Raw genomic sequence first — 25274 nt, forward strand, 5'->3', positions numbered from 1 at the left:
ACGGTGTTGGAAATTAAACTAGTTCTAAAGTTCATAAATTTGAGAGGGAGCAGGAACCATGTTTCAGGAAACTAAAACTAAAAGTATGAGGTAGAAGAAAATATTAAATGACTTAGAGAAGGAAATCCAAAATAAAACATTAAAAAAATGAGCTAGATTAAAGAATCTTTGATCTATTAGGCTTAGCTTCTTAAGGGACAAATTTATTCTGCTGTGATGGAGCACTCTTCGTGGGTATTAATTGCTTTTAATCAACTACAGGAGAAGATTGGAGGTAATGTGATGCATCACTCAAGTCTTTGAGGATGTTATGTCATTTCTAGTTGCATTAGAAAAAGTTGCTGCTCATGGTACTCTGAGGCATTGTTTTGTGATCTCAGTCAAATACCTAGAGAGGATGGAGTGTTCCTGCTGCTGGAAACGACAAAGGATTCTGAATGTAAGCAAAAATAAATGAAAAAAATATACGGTGGAGACAACAATGAAAAAGATTTCAGGAGATTACTGTAAAATGAACCAATGAAAAAAATATATACAGTGGAGACAACAATGAAAAATGTTTCAGGAGATTACTGTAAAATGAATCAATGAGTGAGTAAAACCTGAAACAGCCGAGAACTTTCACCCTGTTCTCTGAAACTCCTCTGTAATGCATCAGTCGCTGTGCCACCTTCTTTCTCACCTCTCCAAAAACCCTTGCTTTGCTCCATCCAACTTTTACAACTGATTTTTACTGCAACTTCTCTGAGGCATATTAAATTCATCTTTATCTCCTTGCAATAAATGTGGCTTTATGTTCTATTATTTATTAATTTTGAAAAAAGTGCAAAAACCCCAGCAAGATCTGATTCAACCAATCTAAAATTAGGAATTTCCATTCAATAATTATTTTTTAAATCTAACTTTGCCAAACTTTGGAATATGATATCAGGGTAGACAGAAAAATAAATTGAAAAGGGTCCACTAAAAACAGTAGTTCCCTGCCTTATAAAGGCAGGGACTAATAATATAATAATTAGAGCCACTTGGAAGAGGTCATTCCCTTGTGAAGAGGGACCACAAAAGGTATAAGGGAAGGTTAATCTTCCTCTCTTGAAAAATAATATAAATCACACACAATCTGTATTAAGATTTCAAGAATCACTGCAAATCTCCTAAGCACTGCCTATACGGTATGTTCCAAATGCAACATCCTCATATATATATATATATATATATATATATATATATATATATATATATTGAGAATAGGCCATGAATAGACATGTCCCTTCATGAAACATGTCTATTCATTAATCAGATAATTAATAATAATAACGAATTCAATCTCATATATATATATATATTTACCTCATATAACAATGACCTTATATCTCATATATAATTATATCCACCATTTTGACATCACATTTGATATCATGACTATTGGCCTTCAGAATATATGATATTCATCGGATACTTTGAGTAATGCTCTGCAAAACATCAACATATGATATTCACCATTTTGATATCACAATTGAGTATTGGTCTCCAGAATATCAACATATGATATTCACGAGATACTCTGAGTCCTTCAGAATGAGATGCAAGATATTCACCAATTACTGTGAGTAATGGCCTCCAGAACATCACGTCGTATGATATTCACCACATACTCTGTGCAGTGGCCTCTAGAACATCAATTTTCATAACATTCACCATATACTCAAAAATGTTTATAAGATATGTGCACGCGCATTCTCATAATGCTTACCATATAAACATATACCATGCAAAGTATTATTTATCATGATTTGCATAGATATCGTAAGATATCTATCATAATAGAAAATTAAATTATTGTAAGATCGTCACCTTTCAATAACTTTTGTGAATACAAGTGACATCATTTGGAAGTCATCACTTCCTCATGATGTACACAGGGGGTAGGCCCATATAAAATCACATAGTCACGAGGTATATTCATGAATCATAGTCCTCTTGTCTGTTACAATTTATTGATCATTGAAGAGTCCATCTCTATATGGTTTAAGTCCCTTTGAATTAATATGATCAAGATCACCAAAGGTTGACTAAATTATATCCTTTATCTGCTCCCTCTCTTTCAAGGTTGCCTGAAATGTCAGCCTCCCTTTGAATCTCAATCTTCCTCTTTTTCCTATAAGAACATTCGTGGGAAAGATCAAGGCAAATAATGCTTACAGTAAATATAGAAATACAATTAGGAGATAGAATATAGTGAGTAGATAAATGTAATACTCAAAACTAACCAATACTTATCTGCTGAGATACTTATTGGACCGTGATATCACAACATTATTGGAGTCATTTCCTTTGTTGTTTAGTATTCCCACATCTCATAAGAAGAGATTGTTGTCATTTTCCACACATCTTCCACAACCATGAGAAATCTCTTTCCTTCCAGGTGACTGTAAAAAATCTGATGATCTACATGAGCAAATGATTCTCAAATGATCTTTGCATGTCATTGTTTTTCCACACTCACTTCATCAACAAAAGGACTTCCCAGAATCCCCACTTCATTGATGCCAAAGATATAGGGTTCTATGTCTTCAATCAAGATTTTCTTAATGCAACTTATCTAGTCATCAAGGCCCAGATGAATCCCATTTACCGGCTGCAATCTCCTCTTTTTGGAATCTCTCCGCATATGAAGGGTCTCTCCACGAAATTTCGTAGGAGTCATCTGAAGTTATGATGCAGGGGAGACTGTGATCTATCTTAAACTTTTTTATATACATAAATTCAAACCCATGTATTCCTCCTGATTTTCAATTCTAATTCAGAATATTACCTATTTCAGACTTGTAATCCTCTGTTGGATATCTTTGAGTCTTCTACTTACTACTATTGGGAGAAGCAGTCGGAAACACCACTCTTTCTGTACATGTTGACAGTTCTGAATCAATACATTTCGGTTTAAAAGCCTCTGTACTGCATACTCTTTTCTAATTTTCATAACACACTCCATAATGCAATTTCCTAATCGCATATCATATCGAGTGGGCATGTCTGCAATAACAAGGTGGTGATGTTTATTTGTATCTATGATACATAAATCCCTCAACATTGTATTTGTATCAGCATTCAATGATACCAGTAGTGATCAAGCTTTTAACAATACCAGTAGTGATAGTGACTTCATTGATATTCATACCCAATCATTAAGCATTACGTCTCCACATCATTGTGAACATGCGATCTCAATACTAGGGTGTATATGAAGGATGGCAAGAGATATTCATCTCTGTAATATATCATACCAATGTTGCGTAATCACATATTTTTATATAGTTCGGGTTACCATACAACATGATCAAGTTGATTACCATTCAAGATCAGCATACACATCGTGAACATTTAGATTCTCATGTGAATGATATATGGTGAATAGTTTGTTCGACGACAGCCTCCCTTTTTTTTAGACTCATGGATAGTACCATCATCAACAATTGGAAATATATTCAGATAATAATTCCATCAGAGGCATAAGTGTAACCACATCTTTGGATCAGACACAAAACTTATATACTTTTTTGATTGTGTAATTAAAAGTTAACATAATTTGATCCACTGCACTGCTCACTAAAAATTGCAGCGACGGAGGCTCATCTGGTCTGCCAATAGAGAACCAGAACTACGAATGCTTTTCAATAAATATGACAGTGAGGTGATACATCTGTGTGCAATTCAATTTGAATTCAGAGGACATCCTGAATGATACTTGATCGATTGTTTATCTGCTCTTATTTTTATATGCAAAAACTAGCTTGACATTGACGATATTTGACTCAGATTATTCAAATCAGGTAAAATCTTTAGAATTGAAATTATCTTAATGTCTGTACTTTACATATCCAAGGATTGAAACGTGCTCTGATACCATGTTAAGTTTTCAAGAATCGCTGCAAATGTACTAAGCACTACCTATATGGTATGCGTGTTCCAAATGCAACATCCTCATATATATATTGAGAATAGGCCATGAATAGATATGTCCCTTCATGGGACATGTCTATTCATTAATCAGATAATTAATAATAATAACAAATGTAATCTCATATATATATTTTAAAAAATTTTCCTCATATAATAATGACCTTATATCTCAATATAAAGAACACAGTATATCTCATATATAATTATATAAAAGTTTATCCAACAGAAGCCACCAAATATCAACAATTTGCTTTATTGAGGATACACAATGCTCAGGGGAGACAATCGCCTATGGCTCAGAGGGCAAATTAGTGTCCGTGGTTAAATAAGCACAAAAAATAACATAGTCTCCTCAGATAAGTGTAAGATGTTTAAACTACCACCATTCCATCAACACCATCCATTGATGCACATCAATAAATAAAGTTACGTTCATATAAATGCCATTCGACCATGCAAGACAAACATACAATCAACAAGTAGCTTGGTTTGGTCTAAGCAAGTCCACAAAGAAACACCCAAATATCTTCCATTCAACTAAACACCACTTCTAACCAACATGAAATGAAATTTCTCCAAGTGAGGAATTGAAGAAACCATGCAACACTTCAAAGCAATACAAGTAATTAACTATGAAGACCAATAATTACTTTGATAGCATTATGACAACAATTTCAACAAGTTTCATGTTCTACCTCTAGAACTAATCTTATATCTTCCCTCTAATCAATCTAACTCATTACAAATCAGGATGCCTTGACCTTTTATAGTTATTCAATCACAATGAAGGGCCAAGATCAAGGGCCAAGATTTCCCTGTTACAAACCTTAAGTATGGTTGCACCACTATTATCCAATTACGTGAAGGCACCACCTTGTGGGATGATAATAAAATTACAATGCTTCTACAAAGCAACGAGAAAATTGTACACTTGGCATAATATGATTGCATGTGCTTGAACATGTGTAACTGAAATGCTTGATTGGTTGAAGACAAGTGGGTGCCACCTCAACACCCTTGTCTTGTAGACTTGATTAACTCTTTGGTGACGAGAAAATATCTCTTGATGCTTAATATTATCAAGTCATTGGTGATGGCATATTCTCAAATTGTTTCGTCTTCTTGAATTCTCTCCATTTCCATTCTTAGAAATTTTCTCATTGCCATGATTTGGACTTCGTCGTACTTTCAAACGTGATGCCTCTTTTGATGCCTTGAACTGGATCTTCTTGAGGTGACGAAGTCTTTCATGTAAGTAGATCCTTCAAAGTCAACTTGGATTTCCGGAAGAGATTCAAGTTGAAGATAATTTTGTTTGGTTTTTCTCTCTTCTTGTTCCTTGATCATGTTCTTGAACTCCATCTTGATCTTGCCTTGAATTTGCATTTTGATAATCTCATTATCAAACCTCCTCATTTGAAGTCCTCAAGCTTGATTTTGTAGCATCCACTTGTTCTCTCCTTTCTTGAAGAGTCTTGAATTTGGCCTTGCCATCATCTCTTCATTCTTACAACATCTTCCTGCTTCATGCTTGCCTTGCAAAAACAAAAGAGAAACTGTTTTAAGCTCACAAAATGATAAGAATAAATGACATGAAGGAAATCTGCATGTTTAAATAATGAAGAATTTATATTAGAAGGAGGCAAAATGCATTTTTAACATGGACTTTCTTTGGTTGAAGTCCAGATTTCGTCCTCTCTACTAGTTTATCTCTGATTTTATGGAAAACCAGTGGTGTTTTCTCTCCAAAACTCCCCCAAAGTGTTTTCTTTAAGCCATGAAATCTCTGCTAATCAAGAAGTTGCTGTCCTTATAGGAAATCACTGCCTCTATAGTGTGTCAATCTTCCTTTCAAGGAAGTCACTGCGAAAGAAAAGAGATTTTGTTTGCAATTGATCAGAAAACAAATTGTCTCCATCTCCTTTATATAGGCGACCTCAAAGATGAAGAGGCATGTCCGAAGTCAGGGCCAACTTGCTTCTGTAGGCCAATAAGTCATTTAAATTTAATCTTTTATTACTCCCACACAGGTCTACTTGCTTCTTGGCTGAAAGGTAAGTTTTGTCTTGAAATTATATGTGGGAGGCATCTCTTTTCAAATCCCCCATCACTCTGTTTTAAGTCTTGGCGGAGATTGGTGTAGTCTTAGGATTACAAATCCTAACTAGGGGGCGGAATGTGCCCCTTAGTTGGGATTAATTCAATATCATCAATTGAACTCAAATCGCCCTTTACTTCTTTACTTCATTTCCTCACATCCACTCTCAGTTGTTGATTGAAGTCCACTGATTTTAAGATGTTTTGAGGCCAATCAATCTGATTTTTACTCTGATCTGAACCATTCTTCCATCCTTATTTTCCAAAATATTTTCATTGTTTTCCCTCATTCCTCAATGTTTTCATCGCTAATTGCCTCTAGTCTTTGTTTTCATCCTTCTCAAGTGACTTGGGGTCTGGTATATGTCTCAAACATCACCAATTCCATGACAGATATCATATGTGAGTCAGGATTTCATCACCATCTTGGAGCGGAATTTAACCACCTTCTTGAGATTAGGAATCCCAAGAGGTGGTCAGATATTGAACCCCTCTTAGGATTATGCTTTCACACTTTCATTTTATCAATCGTCGTGTTTTGCTCTGATCATCCAATGATCTGATTTTGGATTTGTTTTGGTCTGATTTGCAGTGCTTTGAAGTTGAAAAAAACTCATTTTGTTTTGGGCTTAGATTCATTCTCAATTCATGGAACCGATTTGTAAACCCTCCCACCCTCTCCCCCCACCTTTTCTCATGAAACTTGGTTTAGTGGAGGAAATTTGCATTTATCGCAGGACGTAATTCTCATGGGTGTTGGGATCAGGAATGCCTAGAGGAGGGCGGATTCTGCCCCTACCTTGGGATTCTTCCTTTGTCTGTCTATATCCCAAGTTTATGAGGTCACTTGCTCCTTCAATTCCCCCATTCTTTGTTGGGTTTGGATCTGCTGTTGATTAGAATGTTGAATCCTCTGTTCTTGCCTTGAAACTTCAACTCACCCCATGCCTATGTTATCTCTTTTGGTTGCTTGATTGGAGGGCAGAAATCTTATGCAAGCTGGGATTACGAATTGAAAGAGGACGGCTAATTCTACCCCTCCCTTGTGACTATCTCCTTTGCCTTTTGCCTTCTGGATTCACCATAAGATTACTCAAATTGTACTTCAAACCCCGACACTTCATACCTGATCTCAATCAACCCTTGTCATGGATTCAAAATCCTTGTCTTAAAATATCCCCTTAATTCATTTCTCAAAATATTTTTTTGATGTCTGTAGTCAGGAGGCAAAGATTTCATGTTTGTTGGGATTAAGAATCCCAAGAGGAGGGTAGATTCCTCTCCTTGATTCAGATTTCTTGCCCCATCTTTGTCACCAACAGTGAAAAATGGTCTAATTTAAAACCTTTCATTATTGGGAGCTTTCGTACCTTAGTCGTTTCTATTTATAGTCAGGATTTCGGGATTTAGGTGTTAATTGAGAACTGTTGTCAGAAATCTAGAGTCTAATCAGAACTGTTTAACTATGCTTTCTCTTCTTTGAGCGAGTCTCATTGTCATATTGGTCAGGAGTCTTTCATTGTTCTCCAAGAAGGAACCATTGGACCCGACAAGCATTTTCCAAACTATTCGCTGAGTCTGAAGGTACGGATGTAATCAAAGAAAAAATAGAGGAAAGAAGAGTAATCCACTATAGAACCTTCATTCCGGAAAGAGCTGAAGTTCCTGAATGACCGACAGATTCTGTGGTGCAGGAGTACCTGAGAACCAAGGGGCACTATTGGCTCATATGGACGATCCAAGAAGACATGAAGATAAATGAGGCATATAAGGTCATTTTATGTTGTAAGGAGGGTCATTAGAGCCATTTAGAGTGATTTTGAGTCACTATAATCAATGTTGCCAATATAGACGAATGAGGCCTAATAGGGCTAATGTAAGGATTTGAAGGGTAGCCTAAGGATAATTTATGTTTATAAGGTCTACAAGTGACCATTGGAATGTTATTGAGCAATGTTTAAATTGTTAGATGCAAATGAATATGTAAGTTGTTAACAACTTGGATCTCAAGTTGTCAACATGGATTAAGAGGTTAACTGACTAAAAGATTAGTTTTTTGGGTAGTTGTAAGGGTGTTTGTTGGTTCTAATAGTTCATATTGGTTTATATGTGCTGTAAAAAGCCGAGAATGGCATGGAGAGTCGGTGTAACAAGTTTGGTTTTAATAAAGGTATGGTTTTCTGCAATCTTCCTTATTCTGCTATAACATAACAGTCTGATTGCAGATGTGTATTTTGTGTCTTTTTCTTACTCAGTAAGGTTTTCAATCGCTAAGTTGCCAGTTTGGATTCTGGTACAGATGCGGGTGTATATGAGCAATGTTAGTATGCTAATAGAAACCAAATTTAAATAAAACTTCTACAAACTAAACAAAATTCATAAACTTCAAGATAGACTAAGATGAGCTCTCAATTAAGAATATGAGCCATTAATGGGCTCTCTCAATGAGAAGCTCTCTTGTTGAGTAGCTTTGTCTAAATAGATAGGATGTATGCTCAAGCTTTATGCTTCAAAAAGGGCTTCAAATGGAGTTGGAATTTGGGTGTGAGTGTATGGTTTTGATGTAAAATGGCTTCTCAAAATGGCATTATGACTTTACTTCATGGATTGTGTTATTTTGCAAAAGGGAAGGATCCAATTTATAGGCAAGAGGCTTGAGGGATTGAGGGCTAAGATGCAAGGATGGAAAAAAGCTCATGGAGGGCTCAGATTGCATGAGAGGAGAGCACATGGATTGTGCTTCCTTACAGCCAATCAAGGAGTGACACATGTCACATGGTGAGAGGATGGAGGAAAGGGGAAGGACGAGTCAACAAAGGAGGCTCAAGGGATAAAATCTTCATAAAGACCCTCATAATGGCTTGTAAGAGCAATAAAAGGGCTTGGAAGAGTCATTTATGACCTAGTGGACTTCATAAAGTTTTATGGTTGAGATATTTTGAGGGAGATGAGAGCAATTTCGACTTGGACTTGATTAGGAAGGTTTTAAGCTTGCTTAGGCTTGTGCAAATGATTAGAGGATGGATTAGGATGGTTTAGGATTAGCTTAGGGATAGGCAAGTGGATGGCATTTAATGAGGGTGGGTGAAGGAGGAGATATTTGTTAACTTTGGCTTGGGTTAGTAAGTTTTAACCCATGTTTAGAGAATGTGACAAGGTTAGGAGGGGATTAGGATTAGGTTTAAAGACATCTTCTAGAAGAGTCTAGACTTTGGATGAGGATAAAGACTTTCTAGAATAGTCTAGAATTTCCTAGGATGAGGATGAAGACTTTTTAGAAGAGTCTAGAACTTCTTAGGATGAGGATAAATTAGATTTTTAAGAAATAAATAAAGTTTTATTTATTTCAAGGGTTTGGGTTGAGGAGATATTTATTAAAACTTTTTTAATAAACATGAGGATTAATATTTAATCTTAATTAAATATTTTGAGTTGGGATTAGGGGTAGGAAATGATGGGATTAGCCTTTAATCAAAATTAAAGAAGGATTAGAAGATTTTGGAAGAGGTTAGTGGTCTTAAGGAAATTGGCCAAGTTTTGGGCAAAAAATAAATTTTTTATTTATTTTAGGTTTTTTGGTCAATTTATTAATTAAATAATTAATAAATAAGGAAATAATGTTTAAATAAGATTTAAACATTTTTGGGAGGGATTCCTTAATTAAATATTTTTAATTAAGATAAAGGGATTTAATGGCATAAAAATAAATAAATAAATAAATAAATAAATAAATAAATTAATTAATTAATGATGATGTCATCAAGAATTTTTCAGAAAATAAAAATATTTTATTTTCTAAAGGTTTTTAGGTGTCTACATTTTGCCCCTCTTTGATGTAATGCCGCAAGTGGCATGGCATCAAAGATAAGAAAATAAGATGCCCAAGGCTAGAGCAGAAGAGGAGAGAATGGACTGCAAGATGCCCCCTCAAGAAGGTAGCAGGGAGAGAAAGTGAGGCTCGACGACTTCTTGAAAAGTACAAGAATCTGAGATGAGCAAGAAGACTCAGATTGGCTTAAGTGAAGAGGTTTAGTTAGTGCAAACTCTCACTATGGGAGAATGATAAAGGGAGAATCAGAGGCACAAGAGGAAGCAAGCTTAAGATCTCAGGGATTGCAGAGGATGAAGGAGCGAAGCACTATAAAAGGAATCCGGGATGGGGAGATGGATGAGGGGATTAAAAAACTAATGCAACAGGATTTCAAAGAGTCAGATTGGCGGAAGATGGGTTTCGGAGATCCCTAGGACTAGGATTGTGGATCTCGAAAGATGAGGCTTGGTGGATCCCTAAGACTAGGATTGTGGATCCCTAAAGCTAAAGGTGAGGAGTGATTCAAAGAGATACTGATGCATAAGATGGGGTAGGAGAGACGGATGTTGGATATGGATGGGGGATAATGGAGATGAAGGAAAACCATTGAAGTTTTTTGAGCGGGGGGATACTTCAAAGAGAAGTACCACCATGTAGTTGCGCACTAGATTTGCTATAGGACTGTTGGTTAATTGCCAAGGTTACCAAGAACATCAAGGCCTTTTCACCAACTGTCCAGAGGATTGACGGACTAACTCAAAACAAACACGCAAGGATTGCCTCAGTATCACACATGAATCCCAGAGGAAGCAGTGTGGAAATGACACTGGGTAACCCACAAGCAGAAAAGAAAACAAGCAAAAGACATGATCAAAACCTTACGCTCTGATTGCCCCATTCGCAGTATACCATGATATGGAAGATCGTGGCAACCTTGAGGAGGGAACAAGGAGATTGCTTGGAAAAGATATTTCAAGACCCAACAGGGAAGAGTCCAAATCAGAAGAAAGCGAAAATCCGAAAGAGAACCGTTTGCCAACGAGATGGGTAGGATGAGGTACTAACGGACCAAGATCAGACATGAGGAAAGCTATATCTTGCAAGGACCTATTAGAGAGCACCTAAGCTGGTGGATTTGGATGAGTGATGCGTCTGGCAAGCCGAACTAAGAAAGATAACACTTTGGTGACAGGAAATCTAACTAAAGGATGTATTGGAATAGCTAACCAAGATGTGTGATGGGTGCAAGATGCTGATCAAGGACGAACTGACACGAACGCTGGATAGATACAGTGGTACTAAGCTAAAGAGAATGTACAAGCTGATGGACCAAGATATGTTACAAATGTACAAGTTTGTTCATGTTTTGATTTTTGTGAGATGGAAATGTTTGTGAAGGATGGGATGTCTATAATAGGTGATAGGTGGATAGGTAGATGGTTTGCGAAAAGCTTAAGTGAAAATGGGGTTTTGTGTGTGCACGTGATAGTATACAAGCTAGGATACAAGATTATTTACAGGCTGGAATATGGTACAAACTTTGGACAAGATTCGGATATACAAGGTATGGTACAAGATTTACAAGGTATAATACAAGCTTTGGTACAAGATTTTACAAGCTGTACAGGAGATATTTACAAGCTCCATTAGATTTTGGATATTTGGTTGAAACACCAAGGGAACAAGCAGGTGTTTTATGGGATGGTGGGTGAATGGATGAGGGATAGGATAGTGATAGATAATGGATTAGTCTTAGTAAACAAGGCGCCTGAATTACTAGGTTTTCACCAAGGTACCTATCCAAATTGCTTGAATTGCCAAGTTTTCACCATTGGACGCTTATTTCTCTTTACTATTTTTTTTTTTTTGTATTTTTCAAAAGCTGGGTATACCAAGGATCTTCAAGCATAGAACTTCTTGAGATGAATGATGTTAGTAGGATCATTCAAGAGTTCTCCTTCCGGTGTAGATAGCTGATAGGCTCCGGAGCCAAAGGAAGTAGTGACAACATAAGGACCAAGCCATGTAGGTTCAAACTTGCCTTTCTTTTCTCGATCTCCTTGGACTTTCATGTTTTCTTTGAGGACCATGTCACCTGGCTGAAAGTGTCGTGGAAGCACCTTCTTGTTGAAATTCCTTTTGAGATGAGTTTGATAGACTGTGAGATGATCATAGGCTTGTTGTTGCTTCTCGTCTAAGATATGTAGCTGGGTGAGCCGAGCTACTCTGTATTCTTCATCTGATATTTGCCCTTGCAAAGATATGTGCAAGGAGGGAAGTTCAACCTCTATAGGTAGTACCGCTTCGGCACCATAGACTAGGGAGTATGGAGTTGTGCTTGTGGATGTACGGAAGGAAGTTCGATAGGCCCATAGGGCTGGATTGATTTGTAGGTGCCAATCACGGCCGGAATCATTGACAACTTTCTTTAGGATTTTGAGGAGGGTTTTGTTAGTTGCTTCTGCCTGGCCGTTACCTTGTGGGAAATATGGGCTAGAAAAGCGGTGATGGATGCGGAGGGAAGTGCATAATTCTTCCATGTTGAGATTTTCAAAGTTACCTCCGTGGTCGGTGAAGATGGTGGATGGGATGCCAAAGCGGCAAACAATGTGGTACAAGATGAACTTGGAGACTTGAACTCCTGTAGCTGAGACTAGGGGGACTGCTTCCACCCATTTAGTGAAATAGTCTGTAGCTGTTATTAGCCATTTATGTCCATCAGATGAGAGCGGTGTGATAGTTCCAACTAGATCAAGGCCCCAACAAGCGAAAGGCCAAGGTGGTGCAATAGGCTGTAGATCCTGTGTTGGAGCGTGCACAAGATTTGCATGCTGCTGACATGGGAGACACTTTCTGACAAAGTCATAGGAGTCTTCTTCAATGGTAGGCCAATAGTAGCCTGCTCTAAGGATTTGTCGCGCTAGGACAATACCACTCGTGTGGGCACCGCAAAGTCCAGAGTGTACTTCCTTTAACACCATCGCGGCCTCATTTTGGTCTAAACATCGAGAGAGAGTATCGTGATAACCCCGACGATATAGGGTATTGGCTATGATAACATAGCGAGATGATTTTCGGATGAGGTTCTGACGTTGGGTACGTGTGAGGTGAGGGGATATGATACCATCGTTAAGGTAAGCGTGAATCTCATGGTACCAAGGGGATTGGGGACCAACCAAGATACAAACACGGTTTGAATCCTCATTCGCATAGGTGGGTGTGAGGAGCTGCTCCACTAAAAACTCATACTGTGTAGCTGCTTGGGGAATTTCCAAGAGCGAGCCTATAGTAGCCATAGCATCTGCTGCTTTGTTCTGTATTCGAGGCACTTGTGTAAACTGAAGCCTTGTAAAATGCTGGGTTAGCTAATCAACTAGCTCTTCGTAGGGTAATAGCTTTTCATCTTTGGTTTGATATTCATTTAGGGCTTGCTTGATGATGAGCTGAGAGTCGCCAAAGATTTGTAGCTCAGCAATGTTCCATTCTACAACTATCTTTAATCCTGTTATGAGGGCCTCATATTCAGCTATATTGTTGGTGCTAGGGAATTGTAGCTTGAAGGCTTTTGGAATGTAATCTCCTTGAGGTGTGACCAACAATATTCCTGCCCCTGATCCATGAGATGTGTATGAGCCATCAAAATAAAGTTTCCATGAGGGTTGTTCTTCAATTAGACAGATATGCTCATCTGGAAATTCTGTGATCAACGGATAAGCATCTATTAGAGGTGCATTAGCTAGGTGATCTGCTATAGCTTGCCCTTTGATTGCCTTTCTGTCCATATACTGGATGTCAAATTCGCTAAGGAGCATAACCCATTTGGCCAAACGGCCTGTAAGTGCTGTTCTGGAGAGCATATACTTGAGAGGGTCAATCTTGGAGACTAGTTGGATGGTATGACTTAGCATGTAATGGCGAAGCTTTTGAGTTGAGAAAACAACTGCCAAACAAGCTTTTTCCATAGGAGTATAATTGAGTTCATAACCAACTAGGGTTCTACTGATGTAGTAGATGGCTCTTTGTCTGCCGTAGTCATCGAGCTGTGCTAGAAGTGCCCCTAGAGCAGTAGGCGTTGCTGATATGTACAAAATTAGGGGACGACTAGGAACTGGTGGAACCAAGATAGGGGGATTGGTGAGATACTGCTTGAGCTGATCGAAGCTGCGTTGACATAAAGGATCCCACTTGAAGTTCTCATCTTTCTTTAGTAAATGTGAAAATGGTGTACACTTATCTGCAAGCTGGGAGATGAAGCGCCGGACAGATTGAAGCTTTCCCTGAAGAGAGCGAAGCTGTCGTAGTGTCTGGGGAGGAGGCATGTCTAAGATAGCCTTGACCTTCTTCAGGTCGATCTCTATACCTCGTTTAGACACTATAAAGCCTAGAAGCTTGCCAGATGTGACCCCAAAGACACACTTCTTGGGATTCAGCATGAGATGATATTTGGCGAACTTGTCAAAGACTTTCTGCAGGTCAGCAAGATGATCCATGAAGGTATGAGATTTGACCAAGATATCATCCACATAATCCTCCAAAATGCTATGGATGAGATCATGAAAGATGGCTGTCATAGCTCTTTGATAGGTAGCCCCAGCATGCTTTAGGCCAAAAGGCATCATGTTGTAGCAAAAGGTTCCCCAAGGGGTAGTGAATGCTGTCTTATGTTGATCCTCTTCTGCAATCTTGATTTGATTATACCCAGAAAATCCATCCATGAGGGACAAAATTTCATGTCCAGCTGTAAGATCTACAATCATATCTATGTTGGGCAAGGGAAAATCATCTTTTGGACAAGCTTTGTTAAGATCTCTGAAATCAGTGCAGATTCTGATGTCACCAGAAGGCTTAGTGATGGGGACCATGTTGGAGATCCACTCTGAATAGTCGATAGGTCGGATAACCTTAGTAGCTAACATTCTTTCTAACTCAGCTTTGACTAGTAATGCCACCTTGGGGTGCATTTTTCTAAGCTTTTGTCTGACGGGCTTGATCTGTGGATTGACTGCAAGATGATGAACTACAAGCTTTGGATCAAGCCCTGGCATGTCTTGATATGACCATGCAAATCGGCCAATGTTCTCTCTTAAGACCTCAAAGAGGAGATCAGCTTGGTCTTGTGATAGGGATGCAACAATGTGAACAAGCCTAGGGATCTCTGAAGAACCGATGTTGACTTCCCTAGTATCCTCAATTAGAATAGAAGATATCTCTGGTCGATTATCTTGAGGAGGTAATGCTAAATCCTCATGTTCTGCTTGTGGCTCTGGATGTTCTTGCTGAGGGGTTCTCTTCGCTACCTTAGCTAGTCTCAGATTCACCTTAGTTCTAGTTTTGGGTGTATCGGAACTAGGTTGGGGATTTTCTCCAAAATACCCCTTGGGATCTAGCTTGTAGATATAGGCAGAATCTGGCTTTGTTTTCTTGTGAGGTGTTTCAGCTCCCATGAATCTTAGAAGCGCTTCCTCTGATGTGAACTCATCAATGTGTATGATGCTTGGTTGGTCCCAATCTATGAGTTGTGGATGGGCGAGTGGTAGGTCAATGAGGTGGATGGATAGTTCTTGGAGAACAGAGTCTCCGAGGGAGATTTGGTCTAGGATATCGTCGTAGGCTCTCTTTTCAACTTCTTCAGGAATGTCTTCGATTTCGACAAGGTCGCGGTGAATGTTCAAAAAACGTGACCGTTCGTATTGGTGCCCTCAGTTGTGGGTATGCCAAAGCCAAGACCTGACTTCGATTCCCACTTGTGTGCGTCGATGGGGCACTGCATGCCTCTTTCTTCTGGTCCTAGACCACCACCTTGATAGTTCCATTTGTCAGTGATGAGCTTATGTTCTTGGGGATACTTTTGGCTGAATTGATCAAGGCGTGCCTGATTCCTTTGAGGTGCATCCTTATGTAACCAATTGTTGATATTTGGAGTGAGCTCCTCATGAAGAGGGATTTTCGAGGATACAAAGGTTGTTGGGCCAAACTGTTTGTATCGAGGAGGTGGAATCTCCTTAGCTTTGTGATATGTCGGTCGTCCATGGGCATGTGGATCAAGTGGCAGTGCCCCGACAACAAATGCATCCGACAGACTATACTCTCCACAGCCCTTGTTATTGATCTTCATGATAGACAGGGTAGAGGCGAGGATGGTTTCTGGGTCATTACAAGTGTGGGATGAGCTGGCGATGGATGTGCCGATATCAATTCCAGGGCAATGGTTTGTATATGAAGCTTCAACCGCATTGCAGTAAGCAAAGGGTTCTGGATCGGCATGGATGGTTACCTCAGTGCCTTGATGCGGAAATTTGACGCACTGATGGTAAGTGGATGGAACGGCTTTCATGGCATGAATCCATGGGCGACCGAGGGGGATGTTGAATGGTAGGTTTAGATCAATAACATGGCAGAGTGTTTCTTGGATGACTGGCCCAACCTTGATTGGCAACAAAATAGTTCCTTCTGTGGTTCTTTCCAAGTTGTCATAAGCTTTGATGGTGATAACCTCACTGATGATATCTGCTTCAGTATACCCAGCTTGTTTTATGAATTTTAGAGTGCAAATATTCAAGGCTGATCCATTATCTATCATTACTCTTTTCACGGCAAAATTGGATACCATGATGGCTATGCGAAGCGGAAGGGTGTGATCTGGCTCGACCACGGGTATGTCGGTGGGTTTGAATGATAGGGCACATGAGGATGAAAGGTGTCCAACAAGATTACGAAAATCAGTAGCATTGATATCAGAAGGGACACGGGATTCTATGAGAGCACTGTCAAGCATGTTCTTGTACACAGGACTAGTGCGAAGAAGGTCTAAAATGGAGATTTGGGCTAGCATGTTCCCAAGGTGTTCCAAGATATTGTACTGGCTTTTTGATGGAGCTAATGGTGCTGGTGAAACGGGTGGGCCTGCGATGTTAAATCGGGCTCTTCGAGTGGTGACTGCACACTCATTGTTTGGTCCTTGGATATTGATAACATTGACAGAAGGCTCTTTCTCGGATATATAACCTATAAGGCTACCATAGTCTAGGATGAAGTGTGGTCATTGTTCTTCCCATGCTGTTGGTTTGGCTGACGGTTGTTGGTGTTGTTGTTGTTGGTTTGGATAGGTGCTTTTCCAGGGTTTTGATTGTTGTGAGGAGGAAAAGCATTTTGATAGATTTGTAAGCCTGCATTGGGAGAGGTTTGGGCACCAACAGTGATTTCCTTCCGATCAATGAGGTCCTGCACATAGTTTTTCAGTTTCATGCATCTGAGGGTAGTGTGACCTTTTACCTTATGAAATTTGCAGTACTCATTGTCTTTGTACCATGCAGCTTTGGATTGGCTTGGGTCAATTTGCTGGGTAGGAGGAAATTTGATGAGGTTTTCCTTGACTAATTTCTCAAAAATGACATCCAATGGCTCACCAAGGGGTGTATAGTTTCTAGGTGTAGGTTGAAATCTAGGCTTTTGTCCTGCAGCTACATTGATGGCATTAGCTTGATTGCTAGACCCTTGGAAGTTGGGTCTTGGATTGTGGTTTTGATAGCTTTGGTTATTTTGTTGTTGGTAGTTGATAGCTTGTTGATTGTTTGGTTGATATGGTGGGTTGGACTGGTTGTGAGAAGGACCAACAATATTCACATGTCTGGTGTTAGTGACGCCATCTGTTGCAACGTGCTTGTTTTTGTTCCAATATCTAGACTTGTCATTGGAATGTGATTGATTTTGGTTGGCCTCTTTGTAAATCTTGACCACACCATCTTTAATGAGTCCTTGCTCAAGGATCATTCTTTTCTCTTTGATATCTTTATAGGTCTGCAAATAGTTCATGGTCATGTGGTGAGCCAAGCTGGGATGGGCATTATCAATAAACATTTTCACCACATGGTGCTCTGGCAACGTGCAGGATATGCGGGTGGTAAGGGTTTGTCATCTTTGCAGGTATTCAGCAAGGCTTTCTCCACCTTTTTGCTTAGTGTGGACAAGGTCAACTATTGATAGCTCTATTTCAACAAGATGGGCATATTGGGCTACGAATGCCTCAAATAATTCAGCAAAGTTTTTAATTGTGCCATAGGGGATTCTATAAAACCATTCAAGAGCTGGTCCAACCAAGCTTTTGGGAAAAAGGCGCAAGAGGAAGACATCATTGTATGCTACGTCCTGGCAATGCATGTAAAATTCTTTGATATGTGTGATAGGGTGTCCTTTTCCTCTGAATTTGTCAAATTTGGGTACCTCAAAGTGTTTGGGAAATGGTGTCATGGTAATGGCTCTGTCAAATGGGTAAGGACACACATTCTCAAACTTGAATGTCTTCGGATCATTCCCTTCTTGGATGGCTTTCAGAGCTGTCTTCATTTGCTCCCATTCTGAATTGATAGGTGATGGCTGGGGTGCCCCCAATGTAGGAGTGCCTTGAGGTAGCTATGCGCTAGATGGGGCCACTGAATATGGGTGGCTGTGAGGGATTTGCTGATAGGGATTGTACATTGTTTGGGCAGCTGCATGGTGGATGACGGGTTGTTGAGGGGGATGTGGCGCATATTGCTGCATGTGCTGCGAGGCTTGCTGTTGATATGGGATTTGAGGTTGGGATTGAGGAACATAAGCTGGCTGTGGGATAAATGAATGGCTTTGTGGAGGTAAGGTATAAGATGGTTGTGAAGCTTGGGGAAAGGATCGGGGGGCTTGTGGGGTTTGACCAAGGTATGTGGGCTGCGCCCCCATTTGGGATGGTACCTGCAAATAATTGGTGGTTGGCTGGATTGGTGGGTTACCTCCTAGAAGTGGCATTGAAAAGTAGTTGGTAATAGGAGGTAATGGATTGGTGGTGGAGGTGGTGGGAATTGAAAGCTAGGAAATGGAATTGATGGGGTTTGATAGCTTGGTGGCCGGATTTGGAAGCTTGGTAGAGTGGTGGTGGGAGCTTGGGTCACTTGAGAGCTAGGTAGAACATTGGTAGTAGCTTGTGGGGTTTGATAGCTTTGTGGAGTGAGGGTAGTAGCTTGTGGATTTGTGGCTGATGGCATTGAGCTTCCAAGACCTAATGGAAATGATGGGATTGTGCTTTGGGCTGTGGTGAACAAGCTGGGGGTGATGAAAGGTTGATTACTTGGCCCCATGGGGGGCATCCCTGTTGTATATTGCTGAGGTTGGCCAAAGATGCTAGCACTGATTTGGGAGATGGGTGGATTTGGAAGGTTGGGTTGGGGAGCAGCAGCAACAATAGTGAAGGGGGTGAACGGTGAGGTGTTTTGGGTAAAGGGAGTTTGGAGCGGAGAGGTATGAACCAAGGATGGAGTGGTGGTGGCTGGGTTGGCTTGCGGCATGGAGATTTCAACTTGGGTGGATGATGGTATGTTTGGGTCTGTTGGATCATATGGATTGGCTGGAGGCTCTTCTTTTGGCATATATTGAGGATAATTTGGATCATAAGAGCCTATGGGTGGTGGTAGCTGCCCAAACAACGGGTGAGATGGATCTGATAATGGAGGGAGTCTTCCAAAGTCAAAGGTTCCTACATTGTCCCTTCGAAAATTAGCCATTATTGTCTCTTTGTTCTTGTCTATAATGGCATTTACCAATACTGCATTTCCTGGTTGGTTCATGAAAGCTTCAATGTCAGTAGATGATGGCATAGCTTTCTCTGGGCTGAAGGATGACTGAGTGCTCAAGGGGGGTGAGGCTGTTTGGTCCAAATGATAGGGCTCCATTGTTTCTTTCTTCTTGGCTAAGCGAGTGACGGGTGGCATGAAAAATGCTCCTAGGGATGAGATGCAACAAATGCTGGTGGATGCAAAAGGGAGGAAGGCTTTTTCTATGCAAATAATTTCCTAGGTTGAGACAAAGCTATATGGCAAAACCTAAGGAGGATTGGGTTGGGGATTCTAACTTCAAAGATATGTTGCCAAAGCACAAAAGGTTTGCTTTCCTATGTGCAAGCTTGGTGGTGATTGTGTCAACTTAAGGATAGACTGATGATCCTTTAGGAAGAACACGAGATTGACCACTTGTGTATCCCAACCTTTAGCTCAAGGTGATGAGGGATAACAAGTGGCAAAGCTAGATTACCCTAGACAAAGCTTTGTCAAAGGGATAACCTTGGTGAGATTGGTGGTTTTGAAAGATTTTAGGAATGACAAACTTTTAGCAAGGTGACAACAATTTTTGAAAGCTTGGATGTGAAGACTTTGGATTGCTGGCTAGATGGTTTGGTCCTAAATGAGATGGATGAGCTAATAATGCTTAAGGGGATAACCTAAGATGGCTGACTTTTCTACAAAGATGACTCTAAGGTGAAGCTTATCCAAGAAGGTGTGGAGAAACAAGGGTGTCTAATCATAGAAATCATGCCTAGTTGGTAAGGCATAAGTAGGATTAACTCCTGGATGTTGGCTAAATTTGATGGTGCACTCTAACCAGGCCTCTTGAAGTACTTCGTTGGCAGCTTTATCCTCTGCTTTGTGGAGTTTGGCAATTCGAGGACTTGGTGTTAGTTCCTTTCTCTTGGCTGAAAGTTCTTGGTGTGCCTGAGATGGTTTGAGTTTAACTTTGTGAAACTTCTGTTTGGGTTTGGGTTGCTCTGACATCAATTCTTGAATCTGCTTGGCTTTGAGAGACCTCGGTTATTTTGCTTCAACTTGTTCAACTTTTGGAATAGGCAGTGACTACGCTAAGTGTATCCTAAGCTAGGATTGACCAAGTTTGGCAAACATTCATTTAATAAGTAAAAGACCAAGCAATAGATAGAAACAACCAGATAGAAGTTTTGATTCCCAGAATGTGATACTTGCGCCAAGGAGTGTGTGTGTTCTACAAATGTTTTGATCAGTCACTTCAAGCACATTAACATCCTAGATGGTTGTCTACAAGGCTGACAGTTGGTTTAGTTAGGGAGTCCTCGATATACCCAAGGTACGTGAGGCCCAAATCCGTAGATGAAACCAAAAAGATGTCACACAGCTGAGAGGAGCGGTAACTCACTTCTCCTCTTTCACTTCTCAAGGGTATAAAGTTCCTTGAGGCTTAGCCCGAGTGACAAAATCTTGATCCCAAGAGAGGTGTCTTTCGATTCACCTCCCGGTTCTTATACTCCGCCGGAACGCAGGAGTTGAGGTCATCCAAGGGGTGATGAAATCCCCAAGCAAGCCTCCTAAAAAGAAACAAGGTTTTGGATCCTAATCTTATGCACCCAAGATGGCCTCGAAAGACGACAAGGGGAGAGAAGACTTGGATGACCTTGAGCTAAAAAAAAACACGCTTGTTCTTTTACCAACTGACTCTTATGTGTGCTAATCTAGACTTTGCAAGCACTCATGTTTAAGAGACAATGTTCAATTCCAACTTGAAGCGCCAACAAAAGTAAATCGATCGAAGAATGCAAACAAGAAGAAGAGTTAGGGTCAACAAAAGCAAACTCGCGCGCCCGGAGGCCCTCCACGTCAAGTATCGATTAATTTCCTTTAAAGCATTCAAGAGTTGGTGTGATTTTGTTTTAAGCCCAAAGCAAAGATGTGTGAGACTCGATTTGTCAAGCGCGCGCCCGGAGGCCCTCCACGTCAATAGTTGTTCAATTTTAGTGCCCAAACTTGAAGTGTGATCGATTTAATCTAAATTTTTGATAAAGTTAAAGCAAACGTTCAAAGACCAAGTGAGTGAGTTAGACTGTGGAACATTTAACACTTTTTTCAAGTAGACCCATCCTCATAAATGACGCTGAGATTGCAACCAATGGTTGAATTGATGGGTGATTAAAAAAGAGGTGAGTCCTAGGAACTACTCAAATTGATTTTTGTAAATTTGTATTTAACTTAACAAAGTTTCTTAAATGTCCAAAAATCAAACTTTACCTAAATTGTATGTGGAAAAGAGATTTGTTTGTTTCAATTTTAGAAGCTCCAAATGAAGTGTTTGATATTGCAATAGTTAATTGATCCTTGGCATTCAAGATTGGATTTGTTGTTTTAATCATGCATTCATAAAAAAAACAAACTTGATTTTAATCCATGGCACTCAAGAGTGATTTTAGCAACATGCATTCAAAGACAAGTGATTAAACATTCAAGTTTTTTTCCTTTGAGCATTCAAGATTGAGATTTTGTGTGTTGTTTTAAGAACTTTGAAGTGCTTTGTTTTAACCTTAGATCATTCAAGATTGTTTTGGGCTCAAAAGTGAAAGTGACTCTTTGGACTTTGGTTTTCATTCAAGATTTTGTGTTCTAGTTTGCATATTTTAAGCCCAAAAATGATATTCCTAGATTGTTTGGATGCATGAAAAACCTAAGAAACATTCAAGATTTTGCAACAAGACATTTGTTTGGAACAAATAACAAAGCTTTTAGGACAATTTTGGGCAACCATTTAGGACTCTTAATTTTCATGAGATTTTTAAAAGAACTTTAAAATATTTGCAAATGAGGTTCATTTTATTCTTAATTGATGCTTTGAGTTTGATTTAGATTTTAGTGTGCACTTAGTGTTGATTTTGAACCTTTTGAAATGAAAACTTGAAGTTCTTTTTAAATTCCCAAAAATGAAGTGTTCTTAACTTTGCATGAATGCATCTAAAACCTTGATGTTGCAAGGATGCAAATGATTAGATTGGTTTAGTTTCACTTGTTAAAAGATTTTTTCTTTTTTGCAAATTTTTAATTTTTTAATGGATTTAAGTATGATTTGGGGGTTCATTTTAAGCACTAAAAAGAAGTGTGTATGATTTTGCTTCCTAAAAAAAAAAATGGCCAAGATCTTCCACAAGAAGAAGAAGAAGTAGATGGAATAAGAAGAATATAGACAAGAAGAGGAAGAAGAATTCCAAGTTCTTTGTTCACCTATAAGCTTGAAAAATCTGCAAACACTGTGAGATATACTATGAGTTCCTTTGTCTTCTTTATGCTCATGTGGACCTACAAAACCAATTTATACAATCCTACCAATCACAAAAACAAGCAAAATTAGCCAAAATCAGCAAATGACATACAAAACTTGACTAAAAAAGCTAATGAAGATGACCCATGCGGGGTCCCACCGGGCGTGCCAAAATGTATATGAGCAATGTTAGTATGCTAATAGAAACCAAATTTAAATAAAATTTTTACAAACTAAACAAAATTCATAAATTTCAAGATAGACTAAGATGAGCTCTCAATTAAGAATATGAGCCATTAATGGGCTCTCTCAATGAGAAGCTCTCTTGTTGAGTAGCTTTGTCTAAATAGATAGAATGTATGCTCAAGCTTTATGCTTCAAAAAGGGCTTCAAATGGAGTTGGAATTTGGGTGTGAGTGTATGGTTTTGATGTAAAATGGCTTCTCAAAATGGCATTATGACTTTACTTCATGGATTGTGTTATTTTGCAAAGGGGAAAGATCCAATTTATAGGCAAGAGGCTTGAGGGATTGAGGGCTAAGATGCAAGGATGGGAAAAAGCTCATGGAGGGCTCAGATTGCATGAGAGGAGAGCACATGGATTGTGCTTCCTTACAACCAATCAAGGAGTGACACATGTCACATGGTGAGAGGATGGAGAAAAGGGGAAGGATGAGTCAACAAAGGAGGCTCAAGGGATAAAATCTTCATAAAGACTCTTATAATGGCTTGTAAGAGCAATAAAAGGGCTTGGAAGAGTCATTTATGGCCTAGTGGACTTCATAAAGTTTTATAGTTGAGATATTTTGAGGGAGATGAGAGCAATTTCGACTTGGACTTGATTAGGAAGGTTTTAAGCTTGCTTAGGCTTGTGCAAATGATTAGAGGATGGATTATGATGGTTTAGGATTAGCTTAGGGATAGGCAAGTGGATGGCATTTAATGAAGGTGGGTGAAGGAGGAGATATTTGTTAACTTTGGCTTGGGTTAGTAAGTTTTAACCCATGTTTAGAGAATGTGACAAGGTTAGGAGGGAATTAGGATTAGGTTTAAAGACATCTTCTAGAAGAGTCTAGACTTTGGATGAGGATAAAAACTTTCTAGAATAGTCTAGAATTTCCTAGGATGAGGATGAAGACTTTCTAGAAGAGTCTAGAACTTCTTAGGATGAGGATAAATTAGATTTTTAGGAAATAAATAAAGTTTTATTTATTTCAAGGGTTTGGGTTGAGGAGATATTTATTAAAACTTTTTTAATAAACATGAGAATTAATATTTAATTTTAATTAAATATTTTGAGTTGGGATTAGGGGTAGGAAATGATGGGATTAGCTTTTAATCAAAATTAAAGAAGGATTAAAAGATTTTGGAAGAGGTTAGTGGTTTTAAGGAAATTGGCCAAGTTTTGGGCAAAAAATAAATTTTTTATTTATTTTAGGTTTTTTGGTCAATTTATTAATTAAATAATTAATAAATAAGGAAATAATGTTTAAATAAGATTTAAACATTTTTGGGAGGGATTCCTTAATTAAATATTTTTAATTAAGATAAAGAGATTTAATGGCATAAAAATAAATAAATAAATAAATTAATTAATGATGATGTCATCAAATTTTTTTCAGAAAATAAAAATACTTTATTTTTTAAAGGTTTTTAGGTGTCTACAGCGGGTTCGAAATTTGTCCATTTTTATCTGGGTTGGGTTCAGATTCATTTTGGGTTTGTCCATACAAGTTTTTTGGATATATATATATATATAGAAAATAAATTCATACATTACTATGCTAATACTAAAGCAACCTAACAAAATACATCAGCACAGTACTCTTCAATAAATATTAAAATGCAATGTAAAGATGATGCGATTATGGTGTCATGGTTAGCATGGGTGATTTGCCATTGAGTAGTCACAGATGCATTGTAGCCATTAAGAGCATGAAAGACAACACATGCTGATGACTAATTTTACCCATGTGCAGTAATGAGGTTTCAGTGACCTTGGGAGTTCAGCTAAACATAATTTGCCTATAATAATCTTTGCCAGGAAACAAGAGATGATTGTACAAGGCATTGAAGAAATTGCTTGAACATGAAGAATCATAAAACCAGGTTCTGAATATATATATATATAGCTCCGGATTCTTAAATAATACATGCACACAGGTAACCCTGTTATCTCTGTTTGTAAGCCCTACACAGCCTTATTCCGTCTTTTTACCCAGGCACACAACTGAGAAACCTTTAGAAACTGTTATCCCTGTTTGTAAGCCCTAACAGAATGTGTTATCTCTGTTTGTAAGCCCTACACAGCCTTCTTCCTTCTTTTTACGCAGGCACACAACTGAGAAACCTTAAGATACTGTTATCCCTGTTTGTAAGCCCTAACAGAATGTAAATGATTTAAACTTCTATCAGACTGTGTATTCTTTTGTTTTTATCAGTATATATGTATGTAAGAGGATCTGATATGCATCTTTTCTCCTGCAGGTATTGATTGAATAATGATTTGAATGCAATTATAATTTCCAATTTATATATCCGATTTCCTTGTACT

General features: G+C 38.8%; 1 protein-coding gene and 1 long non-coding RNA gene across 4 annotated transcripts in view; both read left to right on the plus strand.

Moving 5' to 3' along the window:
- Nucleotides 1-25274, plus strand: part of LOC149571210 (uncharacterized) — an 87738-nt gene that overhangs the window by 27854 nt on the left and 34610 nt on the right. The gene's annotated exons all lie outside the window — the stretch shown is intronic.
- On the plus strand, nucleotides 7492-8243 carry LOC149571211 (uncharacterized). The gene is made up of 2 exons (XR_016358443.1): nucleotides 7492-7641; nucleotides 7752-8243. It is a non-coding gene; the product is annotated as an uncharacterized LOC149571211 (long non-coding RNA).

This window comes from Cupressus sempervirens, chromosome 2 (assembly GCF_028749045.1).
Source record: "Cupressus sempervirens isolate cs-2001-9-10 chromosome 2, ASM2874904v1, whole genome shotgun sequence".
In the NCBI taxonomy this organism is placed as follows: Eukaryota; Viridiplantae; Streptophyta; class Pinopsida; order Cupressales; family Cupressaceae; genus Cupressus; species Cupressus sempervirens.